The 25,089-nt window shown below is 51.8% G+C and overlaps 3 pseudogenes; 1 reads left to right on the top strand and 2 right to left on the bottom strand.

Annotated features, from left to right (window-relative positions):
* The window catches only part of LOC128945560 (uncharacterized), a 1,627,138-nt pseudogene that overhangs the window by 576,060 nt on the left and 1,025,989 nt on the right, over positions 1-25,089 (top strand).
* Positions 1-25,089, bottom strand: part of LOC128945477 (serine/threonine-protein kinase PAK 3-like) — a 142,288-nt pseudogene that overhangs the window by 94,613 nt on the left and 22,586 nt on the right.
* LOC128945540 (zinc finger protein 345-like) lies at positions 1,921-25,047 on the bottom strand (annotated as a pseudogene).

Here is a 25,089-nt window from a genome sequence, read left to right as displayed (position 1 = left end):
TGAGCAATGCAGTTTGAATTTGTAAACTCCAGAACACAAATTTAGCTGAGGGTGCATTGCCAGATTGTCCTAAGGTTATCAATGCATTCCCAACTTTATCCCAGAATTGAATATTGTGGATTTCTTCAAGGGAAATTTTTGGGAAGTGGAGGAAAAGCCATCTTATAAACTGTTTTAATTTTCCTTTAGAGAACTTTACATTACCACTGTCTAAAATGCTAACAATATTATAATACACTCCTTTTTGTACAATGCTGAGTTTGGAGCCCATGTTAGATGTAAAAAGCAAAGTACTTAATCCTGCCTGACCAAAAACGAACCTAAAATCAGCTACCGATTTCGAAAAGAAACCACAGATAGAAAGCGATAACGAACAGACAAAAGCTTCACAATGCAGCTGTATGTACTGCTTTTAAAATTCCCGGGCAGCAACAGCAGGGCACGCCCTGCCGAGCCGAGGTGGAAACAAAGCCTCCCCCGCCGTGGAATGCAGCCCCCCCGCGGAGCAGAGAGAGCAGCCACGCCACGTGGCAAGCCGAAACCGGGCCCCCCCCCGCGCCGCGTGTACCGAGAACACCCCTCCCCCGCACCGAGAAACGAATCCCCCGGCCACGTGGAAAGAGAGCCCCCCCCTCCCCCGCACCGAGAAACGAATCCCCCGGCCACGTGGAAAGAGAGCCCCCCCCTCCCCCGCACCGAGAGAGAGATCCCCCGGCCACGTGGAAAGAGCCGAGCACGCTGTGCTGCCGAGTGGGGGGGAAGGGCAGAGCACTCCCGCCGCTCCGGCGCGAATTCCAAAAGACAGTGAAACACACGGCAGAAAGCAAAGCTAAAACGCAACGAATTCCTCTGTGGGGCTGCGCAGCCAAAAATGCAAAGGCAAAAAAAAGGAACAGAACTCACGGCAGAGTCTGTTTTTGAGCTTCTGCTCTACTGAAAGCAGAAATACTCACCTGAAATGGAAGCTGAAGCTGGCTGGGTACAGGAAGGTCTCCTCACCGGACAGGACTTCTCTCTGGGCACGAGAGAGGCTCCCCTGTCCTCCCTCTGGAAAATCTGCTCACCACAAAAGAGCTGGGCTTTCCAGAGGCACCGAACAGTCCACGAAACTTCTTCTGGGAATATTCCCAAAGTCTCTAGCTGAGGGCTATGCAACCAAAGCCCTTCCAGCTGGATGCACGGCTGCCAGAAGCTTCTCCGAGGTGTTGGGAGTCCGTTCTCGGGCTGCAGAGTCGCTTGCCCACCCAGGGACGCCAAAATATTGGAATATGAATCCAATATTATCAGTTAGATGGTGCCTGGGCCAGTCTGACCCTCGCTGCTGGGCCAAAGGCAGCAACTGTGGTGTAAATCACCCCAGAGATACCTTGGCTGCTGGAGATTGCAGCTGGGCACTGAGCAAGTCCAGGCTTGTCAGGAACTCCGTTTACCTCAGGAGAGAGAGCTTCTGGCGATGGTGAAGAGAAAAAGGAGAGGATTCCGCTGGAAGGTTTAATGTCCAGAAGTTTATTCCATGGTTACAGAGGTCTGGACGGCAGCAGCTTCTCCAGCAGAATCACGAGCACATGGCCTGATCACCTTTTAAGCTCCCGGGGCAGGGGGAGGGGGGGGACAGGTGAGCACCAACCAGGTGAAAGGGGCGGGGTCTCAAGGGACGAGGGACACCTAGACATAGGCCAATGACCCCTGGGCATAGGGGCATCTTTTGAACTTGACCAATCACAGGATGCCTTGCTGGAATGTTAAGCCTGACTGACACAACACACTAAGCAAGGGGGCGAGGGGGAAGGGAGAGGCATATAGGCACACCTGGGAAAGGGACCCAGAAGCTTAAGACACACCGCAACACCACGGCAATCATTAACAAGGAGAATGCTAGTGTCAAAAATATAGTCTAGCATTTGCCTAGCTGGCTCACTCTTAAAACCAAACTGGCTGACAGTCGCTCGTAACTGAGATAACATTTTCCAGTCCAGAGCACTGATCGTTGCCTGAAGGCTCCCCCCCGCCTGGGGGGTAAAGACAACTGGACAAGCCAGCTCGTTAGCCATGCTCATTAGCTCCCGGTCTCCCTTGTCCATGGCATCTTTGGCCAAGGCTGCCCATGCATCTCTTCTATCCCGAGCAATCGTCACCGCCAAGTCGTTTTCCGACCCAGGGACCGACTGATTGTTTTTTGGGAACGGAGTATGCATTTGTGGCCCCGGCTGCTGTGATATAGCAGACACAGGAGAGGCAGAGGCGCTCTGTGTAGCCTGCGGCAACGCGGGCAATAAAGCACCCTGCTGAGCAGCCTGCTGAGCTTGGCTCGTTAAGGGTAATAAAGCGTTTTGCGAAGCTTGACTTATTGGGGGAGGCTGACTTGTTAAAGGAGGCGGCGAAACAGGTAATACAGCGCTCTGCAAAGCGTGACTCACCGGAGCCTGGCCCGAAACCTGGCTCGCAGCTTGGCTCGGAGCCTGGCTCAGAACCCCGCTCGCAGCCTGGCTCGGAGCCTGGCTCGGAACTCCGCTTGCAGCCTGGCTCGGAGCCTGGCTCGAAACTCCGCTCGCAGCCTGGCTCGCAGAAGGAGGCGGCGAGGCTGGTAATAAAACCGTCCTCGATGCAGGGCCAAGAGGAGTGCCGGAGTCCTTATCAAACTCCCTATCTCGATGGTATTCTGCATTCCGATCATGAGCGGCAGTAGCCTGGCGGGCAGCCCTTTTTTCAGCTTGAAATTGTAAGAGCTCAGTGTTAATGACCCGCCATAATTTACCCAACCTCCTGGCAGTTTTATCATCATCCAAAGTAGCCTGCCACAATAAATCACCAAATTTACCCCACTCAGATAATTCATGGATAGTATGAGGATTAACAAAGATTCCCCTCTCTACACCGTACGCTAAGAGCCCTGGTAACTCTTTCTGTAAATCAATTCCCTTAATCTGCCTCTTTTGCAGAAAAGTTATAAAAAGATCATATGCGGCTTGTCGGTCCATCTCTAAATAAAATTGAGCGCTCTTTGCAGCACCTCCCGACCTCGGCCACACGTACCAAGCTAGGACCCGTCTTTTACGGTCGCCTAGGGCCGGCACGAATCGACAGACTCCGTCCGCTCCATCGGCAGACTCCGTCCGTTTTTTTATCGTGCTTATTGCCGTTCCGCTGCTGCACCTCGGAACCTGGACACCTTCCTCACCTCCCGTGGTATTCCGTTATCCCCAAGAGCGCTCCTCGTAATTCGGCACGTCCGAATTCGACTATCACGTCCGGGGTCGACCATTTGTGGGAGATGAAGGGAGAATCGACCATAGTTATGCATCGAAACTCAACTTTATTGATCAATCAATCACCTTATATAACAATACTAACGAACTTCATGAATATTCTGTAATCCAACTCCATGATAGGCTAACAGAGAAAACTGTAACCACACCTTTTGTTTTAGAATACCTACAATTGTTTATCATAAGCAGAAACCAAAACAGAAACCAGAAACTAAAACAGAAACTAGTGTTCCCAAAACCTCTACATCTGTTCTCAGGATAACAGGCCTTCCCAAGGACGGTGTTCTGCTTGCCATGGGAAGACAAGCTGAGAACTCCATTGTTTATAGAATGATGCCTGAGAGAGTCTAATTGTTTACACAAATCAGAAGGCTGAGAGCTGTTAGAAACTGCTTTTACTTTTACCTCTTACTTTTCTCTCAATTGTATGTTTCATGGCCTTTTTCTTTAAGCCATTCTTGAACTAACCTCTCCACAAGAAAGGAGACGGATTCTGTTGGAGGGTTAATATCCAGAGTTTATTCCATGGTCACAGAGGTCTGAATCTCAGGTAACAGCTCCAACAGAATCGCGAGCACATGGTCCTTGGTCAATTTAAGCCCAGGGACAGGGGGAGCGGAAGGGACAGGTGAAGCACCAACCTAGTAGGAAGAGGAGGGTCTCAAGGGACGAGGGACACCTAGACAGGCCAATGACCCCAGGCCTGGATTGCATCCTTTGAACCTGACAACCACACGATGGCCTTGCTGGAATGTTAAGCCTGATTGACAGCCCAGCAGGGGGAGAGGGGGGAAGGGGAAGAGAGGTATTGCCACACCTGGGGAAGGGACTGGGAAGTTTAAAACAGGAAATTGCAACACACTGCAACAGTTCTCCAAACAGAGTAGGGGAATTTTGAAGCCTTGAAGGCCTTGAGGCAACACAATCTATGTGAGCTGGGTTTTGTGCCTGCTTTTAGGATTTTCTCATTTGAATGCAAAAATTTTCTGCTTGGCTTCATGGATAGGGAGGCAAAAGAAGGCCTCTTTCAGATCTAAAACAGTAAACTAGGGTAGCTCAGCTGCCAAACATGTTAGTAGGGTGTATGGGTTTGCCACAAGGTGTACTGCCTGACCCTAGCTTGTTGTTTTCCTTAACTTGCACAGAACGTGCATTCTCTGCCCTCCCTACTATGTTAGAGGCCCATACCCCAGGAAACACTGGATCTATTATTGTTAATTTCATCCTTATTTTCAATTTCAGTTTCACTAATTGTTAAAATTAAGCTCAATATATCTCCATATTCTTGATCCTTTACCTCTAAAATATATCCCCGTCTTTAAATGTGATCTTTGCTTCCATCCGCTCCAACAAGTCCCTACTCAACAGGGCCTTTGGAGAGTTGGGCATATACAAAAAACCATGACTATTTTGATGGTTTGCAAAATATGATTTTTCAGATTGGCCAGTTGCCCCCTTACCATAACATCTGTTACAGGCATCGAGGCTTTATTTAACACTGAGTTTGCTGCCCCTGTGTCTACTAAAAATTCCATTTTCTTAGCTCCCATCTTTCTACCCCATCCCAGCCTTTTGCCTTAATTCAAAGTCTTGGGGTATAAAATAAGCTGAACGCACTCAGCTTTAATTATTTCTGCTGGGTTTCTTAAATTACATGAAACTCTCTTTTCTAATAATTCAAACATCCTGTTACTTCTTTGCTTCTCATGACCAGTTGCTACTAAATTCCTTAGAGCTCTCTGAGTAGCCTTGGTTTCCTTAGAATAACATAAATTATAAAGTGCCTGTCTTGGTCTCTTCCACCTAAACTCTGCTTTACAAAATCTCATTCTTTCCCAGTTCTCTTCCTGCACAATCTAATTCAAGCATTGTTTCTACTGACACTCACTTTGCTGCCTTGCAAAAAGCTGTGCCTGTTACAGCAAAAACTCTGATATGCCCACACAGACACACACACGCCCTGCATCTCAAATTCATGAGAGTCAGGGCTTAGGTTGCTGTGGGAAGGGAATTCCTGGAATTCCTTTAATTTGTTTTGCCACAGTTAAACATATATGACCATACGGCAGTTTTTCTGTGTAAAATGCTACACTTGTTGCAAACAAAATACTAAAATCTCCACAAACACAAGCCTACAGTACCGAGAATCAAATTACCATAATGTGGGGGAAGAACCACTCAAACTCACTGGGAAAGGGGTATCTCTTAAGAGTGCCCACTATTCTCAACACAACCCAACATACAACACTTCAGCATCTACCCACATCAGCTTATCAGCCTCTTCTGATCCTCACACACTCTGGACACAATCAAAATAACAGCACACAGTAAAATTCCAGGGACCAAGTCCAAACTGCGGGGGCAGAAGAATCCCCTGAGTTCATCTAGCTACGGGTAAAATGTGCACAATCTACACAAATCACACACCACCACCTTTAAACACAATCAATGACTAAATGTCCTCACCCACATTTCTCCACTTGTTCCACTACTCCATGGGGTGTTCCCTGCCCTCACAGCCTGCCCCAGACAGTGCTCCAGGCCTCACCTGGCCGCTTCAGACATGGGTAGAACTGCCCCCGCACGCCGTGGGTACACTCACTCACTCGCTCGGTCTGTTTTATACACCACACACTCACACAATTACAAACACGCCAACATTAACCACACAACGCATTAGCCATACAATGTCTGGACACCACAAGCACACAAAGTTCGGGTTCACTCGGCTCACCCCAGAGTCGCTAGTGGCCGCTCTATTGAACAATGAACCCGTTCCCAGTCGCGCTATCAACCGGGAACCTCTGCCGCTGACCGTGCTCCTGGTCGATGGCTGCCTGCAAGCACAGGGACGAGGCTGTGCACTCAGACGTCTCTGAGTGACTTATCAGCAGCCCTATCTCCCCCAGGCCCTTTGACAGACATACCGTGTATCTGCACATCAGCAGGTCATTGTCTGTATCCGCAGGAGGCAAGCCGAGATGGAGCAGAGCTCCTCCAGGAAAATCCCAGGGAGCGCCCAGGAGTCCGTCCTCCCTTCCGCCCCTGCAGGGACAGACAATCGCCTGGCTGGCTCGCCAAAATGATTAGTGGAAAAAAGAGAAACTCCACAACTTTGTAAAAAGTCGTAAAGCCGGTATGTTTAGCGCTGGACACATGTGGGAATTGTTGTTCTCCCTAAAGGAGACGCGCACCCTTGAGAATTCCCCCTTGCTTATACATATGCATATAGTCTCATTCATATTCATTTCACTGATTTCACGTTACAGGTTGCAATTAGTTTTTATCAGTCCTTGCCCTTTGCGCAGGGAGCTCTCTGGTCAGCCTCATCCTTTGCCCCCAACAAAGGGGCCTCCACTTATCTTGGGGGTTTGAATTCCTTCTCTTGGTCGAGGCCATTCTGTGAGCACAAGATTTTTTCTTTGTTTTTTTTCCTCTCTTGTGAGAACAGGGAGTCTTAAGCACAGATAAACAAGTTACAGGCTCAGAACAGCACTTTTCACCTAAATCCAAAAATGTATTTCTATTTTGTTAAAGTTCTACATTGTCTCACCCATCCAGGGAATTATGTGCTCTGACTCCATGATTTCAAAGACTGAACAGATGCTTTATTCTATACTATATTATACTACATTACACTATTGCTATACTAAATCTATACTAAATTACATACTAAAGAAAAACCTCTGACCTTTTCCAGACAGTCACGACCCAGCTTTGACCTAATTGGTCAATCAGTCCAAACAACCATCACCAGTGTCCAATTAACAAATCACTCTTGGTAAACAATCTCCATAACACATTCCACATGTGCCAAACAACAGGTGCAGCAAGTGAGATAAGAATTGTTTTCTTCCTCTCTGAGCTTTCTCAGCCTTTCCACAGCTTCCCAGGAAAAATCCTCTGAGAGAGAATTATGTCTCTGTTCAAAGAAATGTGCATACCACAGGGATTTGTCCTCCCTGGTCTCCATCTGCAGCTCAGTGCCTGGGGTAAGGAAAGAAAAGGAGAGGAAGGAATGAGGAAGGAAGGACAGAAAGAGAAGAGGAAGGAGTTGTGGACAAGGAGAGGATGGTTTTTGCCTCCATGCTAGAGGGAAGGGGAAGGGATCCCACCAATTCATCCCTGGCAGGATGGTGTCAGCAGTGGGGCTGTCCTGCGGCCAGGGGCAATGCTGGGCTGAGACACAGAGCAGAGGAGAGGGGGAAAGGGGCAGTGACTTCTTCCTCACCTGCCTCAGTGTCCCAGGCCATCTTCCTTTTCCTTGCAGCCTCCTCCAGCTCCATCCAGACAAAGTTTGGGATTGACAAATCCTGGCTTGGGGGAAAAACAATGGGTGAGCCCTTGGTCCTGCTGCCCAAGTCCAGCTCCAGAAGTAACAGCCCTGTCCACAGCCAGGCAGGCCCAGACCCTGCTCATCTCCAGCCTCCCCCACCCCTCCAAGCTGCCAGAATTGGCCTTTGCTGCTCTCCCCACTCTGATGCCAATATCTCCCCCCAAACTGGTACCACCTCCCCAGCCAGTTTGCCACAGGAACCCTCCACATGTCTCCAAAGGGGCATCTGCGTCTCACCCTTGGGGACCTGCAAGATCCAAACATCCCCTCCCCTGAAAACAAACCCTTCCAGAGATTCCCCGATGGATTTGGGGTCAGTTCCCCCTCCCTGCTCACCTGTGGGATCTGGGGAATCGATGCTGCCAGGGCCAGGGGAGCTGCAGACTCAGCGGGCAGGTGGGAAAAGCGTGGTTCTGCTGTGACTCCTCCTCTTCCTCCTCCTGTTCCTGCTCCTCCTTTTCTTCATCCTCCTCCTCCTCCTCTCCTTCCTCTTCCTATTGCTCTTCCTTCCCTGCCCATTCCAGATCCCACCTCTCCCCCATGGCTGCAGCATCACAAGCATTTGGCTGGAGAGAACCCCCCCATGAACCCCCCAGGGATGGGCAGGGGGCTTGGGGACCCACCCAGTGCGGATCCATTCCCCCCCAGAGCCCCAGGGAATCACTCCAGGAATCAAATGATGGGGACACAATGGGATCCCCATGGAACTGCTCTTTTTCTGTTCCATCCCCACCGTTCCCTTCCCTCACCCATCATTCCTCCAACCCAAAGACCCCTCCCAACTCAATTTGGGGGTCCCATCCCTCTTGCACTCTGAATCCTCTTTTCCTCTGCTCTTCCACCCCTTCCCCATTGTGCCTCCAGCCCCAGCCCTCACCCCTGGACTTGGTTTTGGGGGATGCAGGCCCCTCCTGCTCAGTCTGGAGGGTCACATCTCCCCTTTCCCTCAATTCTGGCATCTCCTGGCTGCTTTTTCCTGGGAGGAATCCCTCCGTTTTGGGACTTTTGGGGTGTAGCTTAGAAGTGTGACAGCTCTCTCTGGCTTTCCCCTCCCTGTTGTGGCCCCTCAGCTGCCCCTGACACCCTGGGGGTGCTGGGATTTCCCTCCTGGGGACAAGGATGTTCATCCCCTTCCAGGAGCCCAATGCCTGGCTGGGGCTCCAGGTCAGGGGGTCCTTGAGCAGCTGCCCCAGAACCTCCCCCAGGGTCTCCCAGCACAGCTGGAGCCATTCAGCCTGGGCTCCCCAGAGGCCTCAGCAAGACCCAAGTCCCTCCCAGGAACCCTCAACCCCCTCAAACCCAGCATCCCCCACATCCCCTGCAAGTTCCCCAAGGCACCGGCCATGGCCATGGCCCCACATGTCACTGCCCATGTCCCACCATGTCCTCACCCATGGCTGTCTCCCCACCATGTTTCCATCCCTGTCATTGTCCCCCACATCTCCATCCATGCCCGTGTCCCCCCATGTCCCCACAAATGGCCCCATCCCTGTTAATATCCATGTGTCCCCAAGTCTCTCTCCATGTGTCCATGCGTCCTACCCTGACCACACCCAAGTCCTAGTTCAATGTCTATTTTTACCTCAATATGGGATATTTTAAAGGGATAAAGAGAAATTAAAACAAAATCATGGCCAAAAGAAAGGGATTTCCTTGTCCATACCAGCTGAGGATCCATGTGCTTGGGCAGAAGGGAAGAACCTTTTCTGGTGGAGTTTCTATCCCACTGTCTCCAAAATCTTGGTCTTTTCCCCAGTTTTTCACCATTTGGCTACAGAAGACACCCTTGGGCAATAGGAAATCAAAATTGTGGAATCTCTGAAGTTGGAAAAGACCTTGTCCTGGTTCAGGGCAAATTTGGGAGAGAACCCCCAAAGGGGTTCCTTTAATACAGCAGATTCAATTGGCCCTTCCCCCAACTGGTTCAGGAAAAATAAAATACCTCCTTGGAGAAAAGTGGAAAAAACTGTTTATTAAACAATAAAACCTAAATAATATGAAACAATAAAACCTCTTGTTGCTCTAAAAGAGAGACAAACTCACAAATTCCCTCCATGGTCTGTAGGCTCAGCTCACTCAGTCTCTTATCAATCTCTCTGATGCTGGAAATGTCACAGGCCAGGCCCAGCCCGGTGGGCCACAGGCGTGAGCTGCCCATGCTCTTCTGGTGTTCAGGCCAGAGCAGGTTTAAACAGGTCCAAAGAAAAGGGAAAAGAACTTGTTTGGTTCAGCTAGCTAAAACTAACTAAAAGGAAAGGAGAGCTCTGTCCCGCTGTCTGTCCATCTGCAGACAACACAGTGCAGGAGCACGAATGTGGAGGAGTGAGTGCGGTTTCTGAAAACAAACTCTGTGCTTCTTCTCTCCCCCTTTCACTCTCAGGACAAGTCTTGAAGGTGCAAAACTTCTTATTCAGCATTAACAGAACAGACTGGGGATACAAGCACCAAATATTCAACCCAGAATATACCTCCAAGACCATTTAATACTCCTTGATGTCACAGGAACGGGGATGGAGCTGGAGCAGCACACAAAGCTCTTCCCACACTCGGGGCACTCACAGGGCTTCCCTTAGTGGCGCCTCTGTTGGTGTTGGGTCAAAGTTGAGCTCGATGAGAATCTCATCCCACACTCCCCACACTCGTAGGGCCTCTCCCCCGTGTGGATGCGCCGGTGGATGGTGAGTTTGGAGTTTTGCTTGAAGCCCTTCCCACAGTCGGGGCAGCGGAAGGGCCTCTCCTCCCTGTGACTCCGCTCATGTATGAGGAAATCGAAGCTCCTGTGAAACCTCTTCCCACACTGGGGACACTTGTAGGGCTTCTCCCCGCTGTGGATGCGCTGGTGTTTTCTCAGGTCAGTGTGCCACCCATAGCTCTTCCCACATTCCAAGCAGGTGTAGGGCCGTTCCCCTGTGTGGATCACCTGGTGCCGAATCAGGGCCCAGCTTTCTCTGAAGCTCCTCCCACATTCCCCACACTCATAGGGCTTTTCCCCAGTGTGGATGCTCTCATGTTTCCTCAGGCCAGAGCTGTATCTAAAGCTCTTCCCACATTCCACACACTCATAGGGCTTTCCTCCTGTGTGGATCCTGTGGTGTTGCATCCCCTTCTGGCTGAAGCTCATCCCACATTCCCCACACTCGTAAGGCCGGTCCCCGCTGTGGATCATCTGGTGTTGCATCAGGTGGACCCTCTGCCTGAAGTTCTTCCCACATTCCCCACACTCAAAGGGCTTTTCCCCAGTGTGGATCCTCTGGTGTTGGATCAGGACAGAGTTGTGGCTGAAGCTCTTCCCACACTCCTCACACTCAAAGCGCCTCTCCCCAGAGTGAATCACCTGGTGCTGCCTCAGGCTGAAGCTCCAGCTGAAACGCTTCCCACATTCCTCACACTCATAGGGCCGTTCCCCAGTGTGGATCACCTGGTGCTGGATCAGGTGCAAGCTCCGACTAAAACCCTTCCCACATTCCAAGCACTTGTGGGGCTTCTCTCTGCCATGGGGCTTCTCCACCAGCTCTGAGCTCTGGCTGCATCTCTGGCCGCCTTCCTGGCTCAGGGGTGCTCTTTCCTCCCCACAGCTCCCTGGGCTGGGTTTGCTGCCCCTCCTCGTGCGGAATCTCCAGGGCTTTTCCTCCTCCTTCATTCACACACGCCCTAGGAATGAAAAATCCTGGTATGGGGAAAAAAACAAGATGAGAGTGCCTTGGACTGGGAGCTCCTCCTTGCCCAAGTTCATCTCATTAAGTCATTGGGCATCTTGTCTCTCTAAGAACCTCCAAAACACCAAGATTCAGCACAAAAGTCCTCCAGACATCAAGACACAGATCAAAAACTCCCCAAATATCAAGATTCAGCAAAAGCCCCCTCCAAATATAAAGATTCAGCCCCCACAAAAAAACAAAGCACCAACAATTAGCCCAATAAAGCTCAGAAACACCAAGATTCACCCTTGGGAAAATAGTGGATCCCAATCCCCGGTCATCTGCTGCATGTGGAGGAGGGGGCAACACTCCTGGGGCTGAGGTTGGAGGCTGCAGATAGAGGGAGAGGTGGAACCTTGTGCTGCTTCCTCTTCCTGTTCCTCCTCCTGTGTCCCTACTCTTGCTCACACTCCTCTTCCTCCTGCTATTCCTCCTTCTCCTGCACAATCCCACCTTCTCCTCCCACATGCATTGTTTGACCCTTTTGTTCCTCAATTCTGCTTCTCTTTCCCTTCTCCTCCTGCCCCAGGCCCAGCACCCACTGCCGGCTCCCTCTTGCCCCCAAACCCACAGCATCCCACGGCAGGGGCAGGGATGGAGCTGGGGCAGGTCGGGCTGGGGCAGCGCTGGGCTCTCGGCCGCTCCCGCCCGCACTCGGTCCCCACTGCAGCCGCTCCCACCAGGACAGCGCGGGGGGGCCCCGGCCTTGGCGCTGCCTCACTCCCACCTCCCCAAATTCCCCTTGCATTTGGACAACAGGGCATGGATGGTGTTGGTGTGCTGCAAAGGGATTGCGTGAAGGGGAGTGTGCAGCAATATGGTTAAGGCAGGAAGCAGCAGGAGGAATCTATGTGGGAAGGGAAAGGACAATGGAAAAGAGGAAGAAGAGAAAAATTACTGAGGATTGGGATGTTTATCAGCAGGGTCTTAGCCTCAAAACTTGTCAGCTGATCCAGATCTTTTGTATCCCCGGTGTCCATGAGAGGAAAACAAGGAGGTCAGGGTTTCAGCGGGTTTCTCTGTGGGGGGCAGCGGCAGCACCGGGCGCAGAGCTGCGGCACCGGGAGCACGGGCTGGGGGCCTGTGGGGAGCTGCGGGGCCGGGCCGGGGCTGTGGGGCAGCCGGGGCTCAGCGCCGGGCGCTGCCTGACCCCACCAGCCCCGGGCAGGGCCGGCAGCGGCCCCCGGCCCCCAGGAGGCTGCGGGACGCCCCGGCCGCTGCCCGGCCCCGCGGAGCTGCCGGCCCTGCCCGCCGGGGGCGCCTTTGGACACTGCGGCAGGACAGGGAGCGGCTCTGGGCTACGGGCTGGGGAGGGCACCCTGAGCACAGGGAGGAGGAACAAGGAACACCTGAGGAATGTGCATTGTACATTTTAGGATGGAGATTATCTTTTAAGGATTTTATTAGGGTTACTGGACATACAAATGATTTTGCAGAAAGCTCAGCAGCTTTCAGAGGATGAGCACCCACAGGCACTGAGGGAGCTGCAGGAGGGGCACAAGAAGGCCCTGCAGCACTTGGGCACAAAGGCACAGCAGGTGAATGCAAGAAGGGAGCAGCAAAAGGCCAAGCTGAAGGCAAAGGCCAGGGCACAGTTCCTACAGCCCCTGAGGGATCAACCCCAGGGCCCAAGGGGGCCCCAGCACCCAGGGCACGGGCTCGGCCACAAGCACCTGGCAGAGGCATTGCCCTCCTCGGCAGGGGAGAGCCCACCCAAACAGCCCCTGGCAAGGAACCAGGGCTCCAGCTGCAGGGCACAAGGACACTGCAAGCACAGACAGCAGCACCCTCAGGACCAGCAAGTCCACCCCTTGATGGACACGGATTGGCAGGGCTGTCACAGCTCCCATCACACCAGGGACCCTCCACACGGGAGCCCTTGAGAACATTCAGGGTGGGTCTGCATTGAGAGCAGGCATTTTCTGATGGACACAGGGGCCTCTCAATCCACTCTGAATCTTAGACCTTGTCCTGGGTTGACTCTATGATGCTTTTATCCCCAATCGTCTCATTCTGTTTATGTTGAATAGTAAGTTTTGTACCTTAAAGAGTGTTCCAGAGAGTGAAGGGGGGAAGAGAAGAAGCGCGCAGTTTTGTTTTCAGACGCTGCACTCCTCCTCCACATTCCTGCTTCTGGACTGTGTTGTCTGTGGATGAACAAACAGCGGGACAGAGCTCTTCTTTTGCTTTTTAGTTAGTTTTAGCTAGCTGAGGCAAAGAAGTTCCCTGGACTGTTTTTTTTCCCTTTTTCTTTGGACCTCTTGAAACTGCTCTGGACTGAACACCCAGGAGAGCACCGGCAGCTGCAGCTGTGGCCCACCAGGCCAGGCCTGGCCTGCGACAATTCCAGCACTGGAGGGACTGATCAGAGACTGAGTGAGCTGAGCTTCAACCCGGGGTTTTCTCAGTTTGTCATCTCTTTTAGAGTGGCAAGGGGTCTCATTGTTTGATATTGTTTTGGTTTTATTGTTTAATAAACAGCTTTTTTCCTCCTTTCTCCAAGGAGTTATTTTTTCCTCACAGACCAGTTGGGGGGAGGGGCCGATTGGATCTGCTTTTCTCACTGGAGCTCCTTTGGGGGATTCTTTCCCCAAATTTGCTCTAAACCTGGACAAATTCATGAATTGGTGCCCAATGTGGGGCTGGAAAAGTTGGAAAAAAGCTCCATTAATTGTGTGTTTGTCGTTGTTAAAGCAGTTAGTAGCCATGCTGCTTGAACCCCTGATGTCTCCGGGTGTGAAAGCCTTCGTGTGGCTCTGGGCTCTAGACCTTTTTGAGGTTTCAATACCTTTATGGTCACTAGGATTATTGTCCTTAACAAGTAATTTTTACGGTAGAGGGGTATGGATTGGAATAGCTGTTGTGCTGGCCTTGGTGATAATGACTTATAAAGTGTTTACAAAGATACTGGCGTCTGTTTACGATATGTATGATTTATGGTTTCTTCATCCTACCCTGCATCCCAATTCCAGTAGTACGTTTTGGGAATTTATTAGTAATTGCACTCAGTCTGTTAGAGGAGGAGCTGAGAATAAGACTTTCCAGCCTTCACTTTCCTTCTTCTCCTTCGGATCTGTTATGTCACTTTTTGAGCATGTTCAGTTTCCCCTGAATGTTAAAGAGACCATCTTTCTGGTATTTAATCTGGTAAGCTTCCTCTATATGGTCTGCAGCTTCTCTAGAATGAGGGCTGAGATATCCAGAGGAGCTGTGAGACCCCTGACCCAGAAGCAGATGCAGGCGTGAAAAATCCTGAGTGGTGTGGAGAGTGGGAAAATATAGGCCAAACCCTGAAGGAATTTTCTGATCCTGTAGACTGGGATTTTCTATGGGAACAAATTCAGAGCACAGCAGAAGTGGGGAAATACCTAAAAGAGAAGTGCCATGATGATTCTAAGGAGAAAAGGCTAATTGCAATAAGCTGGGCCCTGGCCTATGCTTATCGCACTTTGTTAGATACTGTAGGGCAGCAGACAGAGGCAGGGGGGCAGGGAGATAAATCAGCCATCCCAGTCACGCAAGCTGTAGCCAACAGCCCAGGCTCAAAGCCAGCAGCCAGACCAGACAGTGAGCCTAAGCCAGCATCTAAACCCATGGCCGTTGCTACCAGTACTAGAAGTGGGAAATGCACGGAAAAAACTAATCGACCAGTGGATGATGATGATGATGGTGATACAGAAGAAGGAACCTCAATGCCTCCTGACATAAAATCAGGAGTCAAAGCAGCAGGTGCAAGATCAGACGCAAATATTGAGTCCTTTTCCCTGAAGGACCTTCGTGGCCTAAGGAAAGATTACACCCGACAACCTGATGAATCCATAATTAGTTGGCTGGTCCGTCTCTGGGATGCTGCAGGCGAGGCTACAATTCTGGATGGCACTGAAGCCAGGCATTTGGGATCCCTGTCACAGGATCCTGTCATAGACCAAGGAATGATGAGCAGGGCTAACTTTCACAGCCTCTGGGAATGGCTCCTAAGAAGTGTAGCACAAAATACCTGTGCGCAGACGATCTCTATATGCAGCAAACCCAGTGGAAAACCATAGAACAAGGGATTCAACGCTTGAGGGAAATGGCAGTGGCTGAGATTGTCTTCTCAGATGATGGAAACACTGTAAATCCAGACTTGGTACCATGCACATCTGTGATGTGGAGAAAACTTGAACGACTTGGGCCACGAGAATACGCTTCTGCTTTAGCAATAATGAAGCGGGATGATGGTGAGGAGATTGTGCTGGATATGGCAAAGAAGCTCCGAGCGTATGCAGACACTGTGAATGGCCCAACACATGCCAGAATCGCAGCGGTGGAAACACGTCTGCAAAAATTAGAAGACAAGATAGAGGAGCGTCACAAGAAACTGAGGGAGGAGATTAAAGAGGGCTTTCTCCAAATCTTGGCAGTACAGATCAGAGGTTCTGGTACCCAACGCAGACGTTCCCCAGATGGTGAGAGAAGGTACATCCCACGAGCTGAGCTGTGGTTCTACCTGCGTGATTGTGGAGAAGACATGGGGAGATGGCATAGAAAACCTACCGCTGCTCTGGCACAACGGGTGCGTGCACTGAAGACTCAGAGAGGAAGTTCCAAAAGGGAAGCAGCTCCAGTGGCCAGTAACCGAACTGTCACATATGATGATAATGACAATACTTTTGATCCCCTTGAAGGAACCTCCAAGACATATGCCCAGGGAAAGAAGGATAACCAGGTTTAGAGGGGCCCTGCCTCTAGCCAGGTAGAGGCTGGGGAAAAACGTGTTTTTTGGACTGTGTGGACTCGTTGGCCTGGCACATCTGAACCACAAGAGTACAAAGCTTTGGTTGACACTGGTGCACAATGTACACTAATCCCATCGAGACATCTGGGGACAGAGTCTGTTTCTATTGCTGGTGTGAGTGGGGGATCCCAGGATTTCACTTTGGTGGAAGCTGAGGTGAGCCTGACTGGAAATGAATGGAAGAAACACCCTATTGTGACTGGCCCAGAGGCCCCATGTATTTTGGGCATAGACTACCTTCGAAGTGGGTGTTTCAAAGACCCAAAGGGACTCAGATGGACATTTGGAATAGCTGCTGTAGAGACAGAGGGTGTCAAGCAGTTGAACAGCTTGCCTGGACTGTCAGAGAGCCCATCTGCAGTAGATCCCCTGAAGGTGGAAGAGCAACGAGTGCCAATTGCCACCTCAACAGTGCACCGCCGACAATACCGAACGAATCGAGATGCTGTGATCCCCATCCACAAAATGATCCGTGAGCTGGAGAGCCAAGGGGTGGTCAGCAAGACCCACTCACCCTTCAACAGCCCCATTTGGCCTGTGCGTAAATCTGAAGGAGAATGGAGATTGACTGTGGACTACCGTGCATTGAATGAAGTGACTCCACCACCGAGCGCTGCCGTGCCGGACATATTAGAGCTCCAGTATGAGCTGGAGTCCAAGGCAGCAAAGTGCTTTGCCACTATAGACATTGCCAATGCATTTTTCTCCATTCCTCTGGCAGCAGAATGCAGGCCTCAGTTTGCTTTCACATGGAGGGGAGTGCAGTACACCTGGAACCGACTGCCCCAGGGGTGGAAGCACAGCCCCATCATCTGCCAGGGACTGATCCAGGCTGCACTGGAAAAGGGTGAGGCTCCAGAACATCTGCAGTATATTGATGACATCATTGTGTGGGGGAAGACAGCAGCAGAGGTGTTCGAGAAAGGGGAGAAAATCATCCAGATTCTCCTGAAAGCCAGCTTCGCCAACAAGAAGAGCAAAGTCAAGGGACCTGCTCAAGAGATCCAGTTTCTGGGAGTGAAGTGGCAAGACGGACGGTGTCAGATTCCCACCAATGTCATTAACAAGATCACAGCAATGTCTCCACCCACCAATAAGAAGGAGACACAAGCTTTCCTAGGCACCATAGGTTTTTGGAGGATGCATATTCCCAAATATAGTCAGATCGTGAGCCCTCTCTACCTGGTCACCCGTAAGAAGAACACTTTCCACTGGGGCCCTGAGCAGCAACAAGCCTTTGCCCAGATCAAGCAGGAGATTGCTCATGCAGTTGCCCTTGGCCCAGTCAGGACAGGAGCAGAGGTGAAGAACGTGCTTTACTCTGTAGCCAGGAACCATGGCTTGTCCTGGAGCCTTTGGCAGAAGGTGCCTGGGGAGACTCGAGGCCGACCACTGGGATTTTGGAGTCGAAGCTACAGAGGGTGAGAAGCCAACTACACTCCCACAGAGAAGGAAATCTTGGCTGCCTATGAAGGAGTCCAGGCTGCCTCAGAGGTGATTGGCACGGAAGCACAACTCCTCCTGGCACCCCGACTACCGGTGCTGGGGTGGATGTTCAAAGGAAAGGTTCCCACCCCCCACCACACCACTGACGCTACATGGAGTGAACGGATTGCTCTTATCCCACAGTGCGCCCGTATTGGAAACCTGAATTGCCCTGGGATTTTGGAGATAATTACAAACTGGCTGGAAAGTGAGAACTTTGGTCTTACTGATGAAGAGGAACAAGAACCAGTGACACGGGCTGAAGAGGCTCCTCCCTATAACCAACTGCCCCCAGAGGAAACGCGCTACGCTCTTTTCACTGACGGTTCCTGTCGCATCACAGGGATGGACCAGAAGTGGAAAGCAGCCGTATGGAGCCCCACACGACAGGTGGCAGAGGCTGCTGAAGGAGAAGGTGGATCAAGTCAACTTACAGAACTCAAAGCTGTTCAGCTGGCCCTGGACATTGCTAAGGGAGAGAAATGGCCAAAGCTCCACCTCTACACTGATTCATGGATAGTAGCCAATGCTCTGTGGGGATGGCTGGAGAGGTGGAAAAAGGCCAACTGGCAGCGTAGGTGTCATGGTTTGACACTGACACAATGCCAGTGTCCCCATGAAAATATATGCTCCCTGTCTGCTGTGAGATGTGACCAGGAATAAGCAAAGCAGGCCCCCACTTAGAAATAAAGAAAATAAACCTTTATTAACTAAACTACAACTCTAAGTAACAAGAAACACACAGGGAAAATGAAAACTTTCCAAAAACATTTCCTCCCCCCCCACCAAATTTCCAACACATCTACCCCCAAATCTCAAACTCTCGGTCCATCACCATGCTTTAGGTAATCAATTCTCAGTTCATCAAGAGGGGAGGAGTCCTTCTTGTGCCATAGGCTTCCCCAGGAAACACCGCTGAAACCTTGTGTGTTTCCACGTCACTCGTGGCACTGCCTGGAGAACATCTGCCATTGTGACCTCTTCCTTCCATGTCCAGTGCTCTCACCACTGCACATGGACCAGAGCTGCTTCTAGGGTTGTCTTTTTAAGGATGCTTTGTCCCGTTCCAAAAAGGGCACAGTCTCACCTTTGGGACACCTGTGCCCCCCAAATTTCGCCCCCTGGGGCTGAGGGGTACCAACACTGAACCCTCTTGGCTCTGAGCCATTGCCTCCCCCTGGATGCAGTCTCTGTGTCACAGGAAACATGGTTCTGTCCATGGCTACACAAGAAAAGTCCAGCTAAGGCCACTCCATCATCTCTTCCCACCTAAGATTCTTCTCTACTCTCCCGACATCTTTCACTTGCCCAGACCTTCACACTTGCACATTTCCTTCCTCCATTTCATCTCTTATCTCTCTTCTAGGAAAGGTTAATGTTCTGCAAAGTTTTCCTTGTCCGAAAAAGGGTTAAAAGCTCAGGCTCTGCCCACCCAAAGCTCCCACAGCTGCGGGACCCCTTCTCGCTGAATCCCCCCCCCCCCCCCGCCCTTCTCCGCCAGCCGGGCTGTGCTGCCAGCACAGGATATCAAATTTCACGGTGGCACAGGCGCTCTCTGTCTCTCTCTCTCCTGGGGGGGAGGTGTGGCTGCCCGATGCCTCTCGGGGCTCTTCCACCCTTCCATCCTCGGGCCAGGCCTACCTCACCCAGCCCCAAACCAGCCAGGAGCTGGGCAGGGGAGGTCCGACCTGCTTCCCTCGCTGGAACCCAAGAGAGCTTCCCCCGGGAGTGCTCTGCTTTTTAACCCCTGAGTTCTCAGAGGCGTATCCAATGTCCCCAGTGGCCAAACCAGCTGCCAGTATTCAAATGTGAGCACCTACTGGCCTGACCACTTCATATCCCAGAAAACTAACTTCCTCTCAAACCACCACATCTATATAATCTCAGTCCAGTTTATCCCAGTCTGTAGGAACCCAGTCCATTTGATCCCAATCCATATTTGATCCCAGTCCATATTTGATCCCTGTTGATAGCTTATCCTAGTCCATATTTGATCCCAGTCCATAAAATCTGTCATATTTGATGCAGGCCATATTTGATCCCAGTCCAAAGTTGATCCCAGTCCTGATTTGATCCCAGTCCAGTTTATCCCAGTCCATAGTTTATTTTAGTCCATATTTGATCCCAGTCCATTTTTTATCCCAATTCATATTTGATCCCAGCCCGTATTTGATCCCAGTAAATTTAAGCTCAGTCCAGTTTATCTCACACTGTTGGATTCCAATCAATAATTGATCCCAGTCCCTATTTGATCCCAGTCCATATTTGATCCAAGTCCATATTTGATCCCAGTCCCTGTTTGATCCAAGTCCCTGTTTGATCCTAGTCCATATTTGATCCCAACCCCTATCTGATCCTAGTCCATGTTTGATGCCAGTCCGTATTGCCCTGCACACATTCCAAAAGTGTGCAATTCCAGCTCCCATCCAGGAAAAGATGTTCCTGCCCTTGAAGGGAAATGGAGCAAAATCCTACAGAGACATTTCCCTGCCAGCCTTCAGGACTTCAGCTCCTGGGACTGGGAATTAAAATAACAATTGGGAAATAAAATAATAAATAATCAGGGGAGGGTCTGTGGGGACATCTAAATCAGGGCAGGGGTCAATTAAATCAGGCAAGGGGACAGCTAAATCAGGGCAGGGGTCAATTAAATCAGGCAAGGGGACAGGTAAATCAAGGCAGGGATCAATTAAATCAGGGGAAGGGGAATTAAAACAGGGAAAGGCTAAATTAAATCAGGGGAGTGGTCAGTTTAATCAGGGGAGGGTCTCTGGTGGTGCCTGGGTCAATTAAATCAGGGCAGGGTCTCTGGTGGTCCGTGGGTCCCCGGAGACACTGAGAGAGAAACAGAGCAGGCAAGGAGAGGCAGGAGAGAAAAGGGGACACAAAGACAATGAGCTGAGAAGGCGGCACTCTGCAAACAGAACTGCAACAGACTGAACATGAACAGGAGAGAAATCAGTAAGTCTCAGAGTTTTATTTGCTGTCAAATACATCCCACACACCCAGCCCCACACAATCTCCATCCCACCACTCTAATTGAGATTCCACGACTCCAAATCACTTCCCAACCTCATCTCAGCCTGATGGCTGCGGAATCGAGTGAGTTTGGCATGGGATTGAGTTTTTTGAGGTGGGTTTGAGCTCTTTTTGGGGTAAGATTGAGCTGTTTTCACTGGGATTTGAGTGGTTTGGAGGTGACAGATCCATTCCTCTTGGCATTTGCAGTGCAAAGAGATGGAGAATAGAAAAAACTCAAGGTGAAATTAAAGGCGAAGCAGCCAGGTGTGTTCCCAACAGGGATCACAGGAATTGTGAGTGACCAGGGCTGTGCCCAAAGTGCCTCCTCCAGTGGGGGATGGAGCTGGATCAGCGCACGAAGCTCTGCCCGCACTCGGGGCACTCGCAGGGCTTCCCTTAGTGGTGCCTCCGTTGGTGTTTGGTCAAGTTAGACCTGCTGGAGAAGCTCTTCCCACACTGGCGACACTCGTAGGGCCTCTCCCCAGTGTGGATGCGCCGGTGAGTGACGAGGTGGGAGTTGTGCTTGAATCCCTTCCCACAGTCGGGGCAGCGGAAGGGCCTCTCCTCTGTGTGAATCCGATAATGCAGGAGGAGATGGGAGCTGGTTGGAAACCCTTTCCTGCATTTATCACACTCATAGAGCCTCTCCCCAGTGTGGATGCGCCGGTGCTTGACAAGGGCGGAGTTGTGCTTGAATCCCTTCCCGCAGTCGGGGCAGCGGAAGGGCCTCTCCTCTCTGTGAATCCGACAGTGCTGGAGGAGATGGGAGCTGGTCTTAAACCTCTTCCCACACTTGGAACACTCGTAGGGCCTCTCCCCAGTGTGGGTCCTCTGGTGCGTGATCAGGCCGGAGCTCTGGCTGAAGCACATCCCACATTCGGAGCACTTGTACGGCCTTTCTCCAGTGTGGATCCTCTGGTGGCTGATCAGGTGGGAGCTCCGCCTGAAGCTCTTCCCACACTCCCCACACTCATAGGGCCATTCCCCAGTGTGGATCCTCTGGTGCACAATCAGGTTGCAGTTCCACCTGAAGCTCTTCCCACACTCCTCGCACGTGTGGGGCTTCTCCCCATCATGGAGCTGCTCATGGAGCACCAGCTCCGAGCTCTGACTCCGTCTCCGGCCGCCTTCCCGGCCCAGGCTGGCTCTTTCCCCCTCAGATCCCCGCCGCCTGCGTTTGCAGCCCCTCCTCGTGCGGCATCTCTGGGGCTTTTCCTCCCCGTTGGCTTCCTGCGCCGTGGAGCCGCTCAAAACGGCCTCTTCCACCAGGTTCTGCCGCGGGCATTTGTCCTCCCTGCCCTCCATGCTCAGCTCCTGCTCTGGGGGAGGAAGGACAAGGACAGGATGGGATTTGCCTCCGTGCCACAGGCAAGGGCAAGGAGACCCCCCCAGGGCTGAGCTGCAGCCGGGGCCGTGCTGGGCTGGGAGATGGAGCAGCACAGAGGGGAAAGGGGCACTGACTTCCTCCTCACCTGCCTCAGTGTCCCGGGGCATCTTCCTCTTCCTCGCAGCCTCCCTGGAGTTGGCAATGGGAAATCCTGGTTTGGGGAAAACAAGGGATGAGCGTGTTTGTAGGAGGGTCGGGGGGTAGGACGGTCGGGACGGACGGAGACGAGAGAGCTCTGCAGCCAGGTCGTGGAACTTGCGGTTTATTGCAAAGGGCCTGGGTGCAGGGCCCTGCTTGGAGCTGCCAGGCACAGCTCGGAGCAGGCCCAAGAGAAGAGAGGGGTAGAGAGGGTGAGAGGGTAAGAGAGTAAGAGGAGAAGAGCGTAAGAGAGTAAGGTTCCTGTTACAATACAATCAATCTTCTTCCGTGTTGAATATTCTATTTCTCATTAACCAATCTAGTACAAGATACAAATCCTACAGAATTTACATACAGCCTGTAAGAATCATTACATCACCATACTGTGTTACATTTTAAACCCTAAAAACTCCTCTTTGGACCCCTTCTGCGGAGCCAGTAGGGTCTGCTCTGAACCTGGGATCTGTCTGCAAGCAGAGGGAATTGTTTCATCAAAAGGGGATTACCTTCAGTTGGGCCACACCATTGTTTTCCAGTTGTTCACTAACTGAGGTATCTCAGAGCTTGCTTTCATTTCAGTCTTCCTTACACTTTCTATATTCTAAAAATCTTTTGCCAGACAATCATATTTATAAGGCTTTCCTGTTTCACCTTCCCTTTTGCCCAAGTCACCAGCCACCTCGTCTCCAGGAAAACCTCGCAAACACCCAGATTCAGCCCTGAAAAAGCCTCCCAGGAGTTCCCCGTCCCTGGTCCTTCCCCTTTGCTGTTCAGGCGTTCCCCCCTGTCCCAGCTGCTGGGAGTCACACTTGGATTGGGGGTCCCCCTTCTCCTGGATGCCCACCCTGCCCAGGCTGCTGGCAGTCCCAGCAATGCCAAAAGCTCCCCCCACTTCGCTCTCCCCATTTCGGGATCCAGGGCTGTTTGAGCTCCCGGGCTCCCTTCTCCCCTCATTCTCTGCTCTGGGCTGCAGCGGCTCCAAGGAGTCCCCCCTGCCCCTCTCAGGCTCTTGAGGCTCCCGCCAATGGCGGCGCTCCCCCCTCTCTGGGCTCCCCACTTTGGGCTCCTGGGGGACACAGGGCTCTGCTCCTCCAGGCTGCCTCTGCCGGCAGCCGCCACTGACACCCCCTGATGTCCCCTCAAGAGGCCTTTTCCGCTCAGCCTTGGACTTCTTCATTCTCCAAACATCCCCCAAAACCCCAACCCAGGGACCCCCCCCGGGATATCCGGGCCCAGCTCCCCCTCCCTGCTTATGGGTGCGATGTGGGGGCGATGATCCCACAGGTGGGGGCTGCGAATTCAGGCAGGGATCGACAGAGTGGTTCCCTTGGCTCAGCCTTGATCCGCCTTTGTCCCTCCTCTTCCTCTTCCTCCCACTCCTCCCCTTCCATCCCCCATCCTCCTCCCCCTCTGTCTTATCCCCACCTCCTTTTCCTCTTCCATCCCTCCCCTTCCATCCCATCTCCTCCTCCTCCCTAACCCCACCTCCTTCTCCTCCTTCCATCCCTGCTCTCTGCCTTCATCCCTCCTCTTCCATCCCTCCCCCTGCTCTTCCTCCCTAACCCCACCTCCTCCTCCCCCTTTGTAATGAGTTAATGTCTTAGTTTGTTCATCAAGTTGCTAAAGACTATGAAAAGGGGAAAAGCCAATAATAGAAAAACCGCAAAGAAAGATATAACAAGCTAGTATGTTGCAAGATTAATATAACGGGCTAATATACTGCAAAATAAATGTCATAAGGCTGAAACTGCAAAATGTTAGAAGCTAATATGTTGAAAGGCTAAATAAGCAATGTGTAACTATACATACCTATGTGCCTATTGTTAGACGAGGAGTAAGGGGCGAGGCCGTTGACACGGGTAGCGGGCCTGCTATGATTGATAGCACAATATTAGCTTATCTGCTCAGTAAGCTTAAAGTTCCAGGAACCAGACCAACCATACCAACTAAGGAAAGGTTGATCGTGGGGCAAGAAGTGAAAGACTACCAGCCTTCACCCTCGGACCACCGGGAGGCAGACTACGACCGCCTAGCAACAGGAGGAGAATGCACAGAGTGCTACCCTGACAGACACACCAACCCGGAAGCAGGACTGTATATAAACCCCACGAAATACCAGAAGCGGGCAGCAGTTGGCAGAGCGGAGACTCCCCTGTCACCCAGCGCTGATTTGCTTTTTGCCTTGCTTGCTGTAATCAATAAAAATTGTTAATCTGATTATACTCACTCGGCAGATTGTCCACTCCAATTTATAACACCCTTCATCCCGGCCTTTCCCTCCCTCCTACTCCCCCCCCAGCAGCAGCCACACCCTCGGTGCCCTGTCCCCGCAGCCCTCACAGCCCGCGGCAGGAGCGGGGATGGAGCCAGGACAGGTCGGGATGGGCAGCGCGGGGCTCTCGGCTGCTCCCAGCCGCTGCGGGCGGGGGGAACCCGGCCCGGGCCAAAGGAGACACAAACTGGGCAAACTGGGGGCTGCACATCCAAACTGGGCCTTGCTGGGGACCCTGCCTGGCCACTGCCAGCCCTTGGGGCTCCTCTCGGCACATCCGCCAGGGGGGAACGCACACAGGGCTGGGGGATCCCAGCAGTGGCAGCACTGCCAGGGACTGGGCTTGACTGGGATCGTACTGGGAGTGACTGGGAGTGCACTGGGCTTGTACAGATATCATACTGGGATCGTACTGGGAGTGACTGGACTGTACTGGGCTTGTACAGATATCATACTGGGATTGTACTGGGAGTGACTGGGACTGTACTGGGCTTGTACAGATATCATACTGGGATCATACTGGGACTGTAGGGGCTTTGTACTGACACCATATTGGGATCGTACTGGGATCGTGATGGGACTGTACTGGGTTTGTATTGACATTATTCTGGGATCATATTGCCATGCCAGTGCAGACTGTGATCGCACTGATGGACAGTGGGATCATACGGGGAGTGAGCAGGAGCCTGCAGGAGGCAACCGAGACCAT

The sequence above is a fragment of the Melozone crissalis genome, unplaced genomic scaffold (genome assembly GCF_028551555.1).
Source record: "Melozone crissalis strain CALT ecotype California unplaced genomic scaffold, PUWL_Pcris_2 ptg000066l_1, whole genome shotgun sequence".
NCBI lineage: Eukaryota > Metazoa > Chordata > Aves > Passeriformes > Passerellidae > Melozone > Melozone crissalis.
The sequence above is the reverse complement of the archived record's forward strand: the minus strand, read 5'-3'. Positions and strand labels throughout refer to the sequence as shown.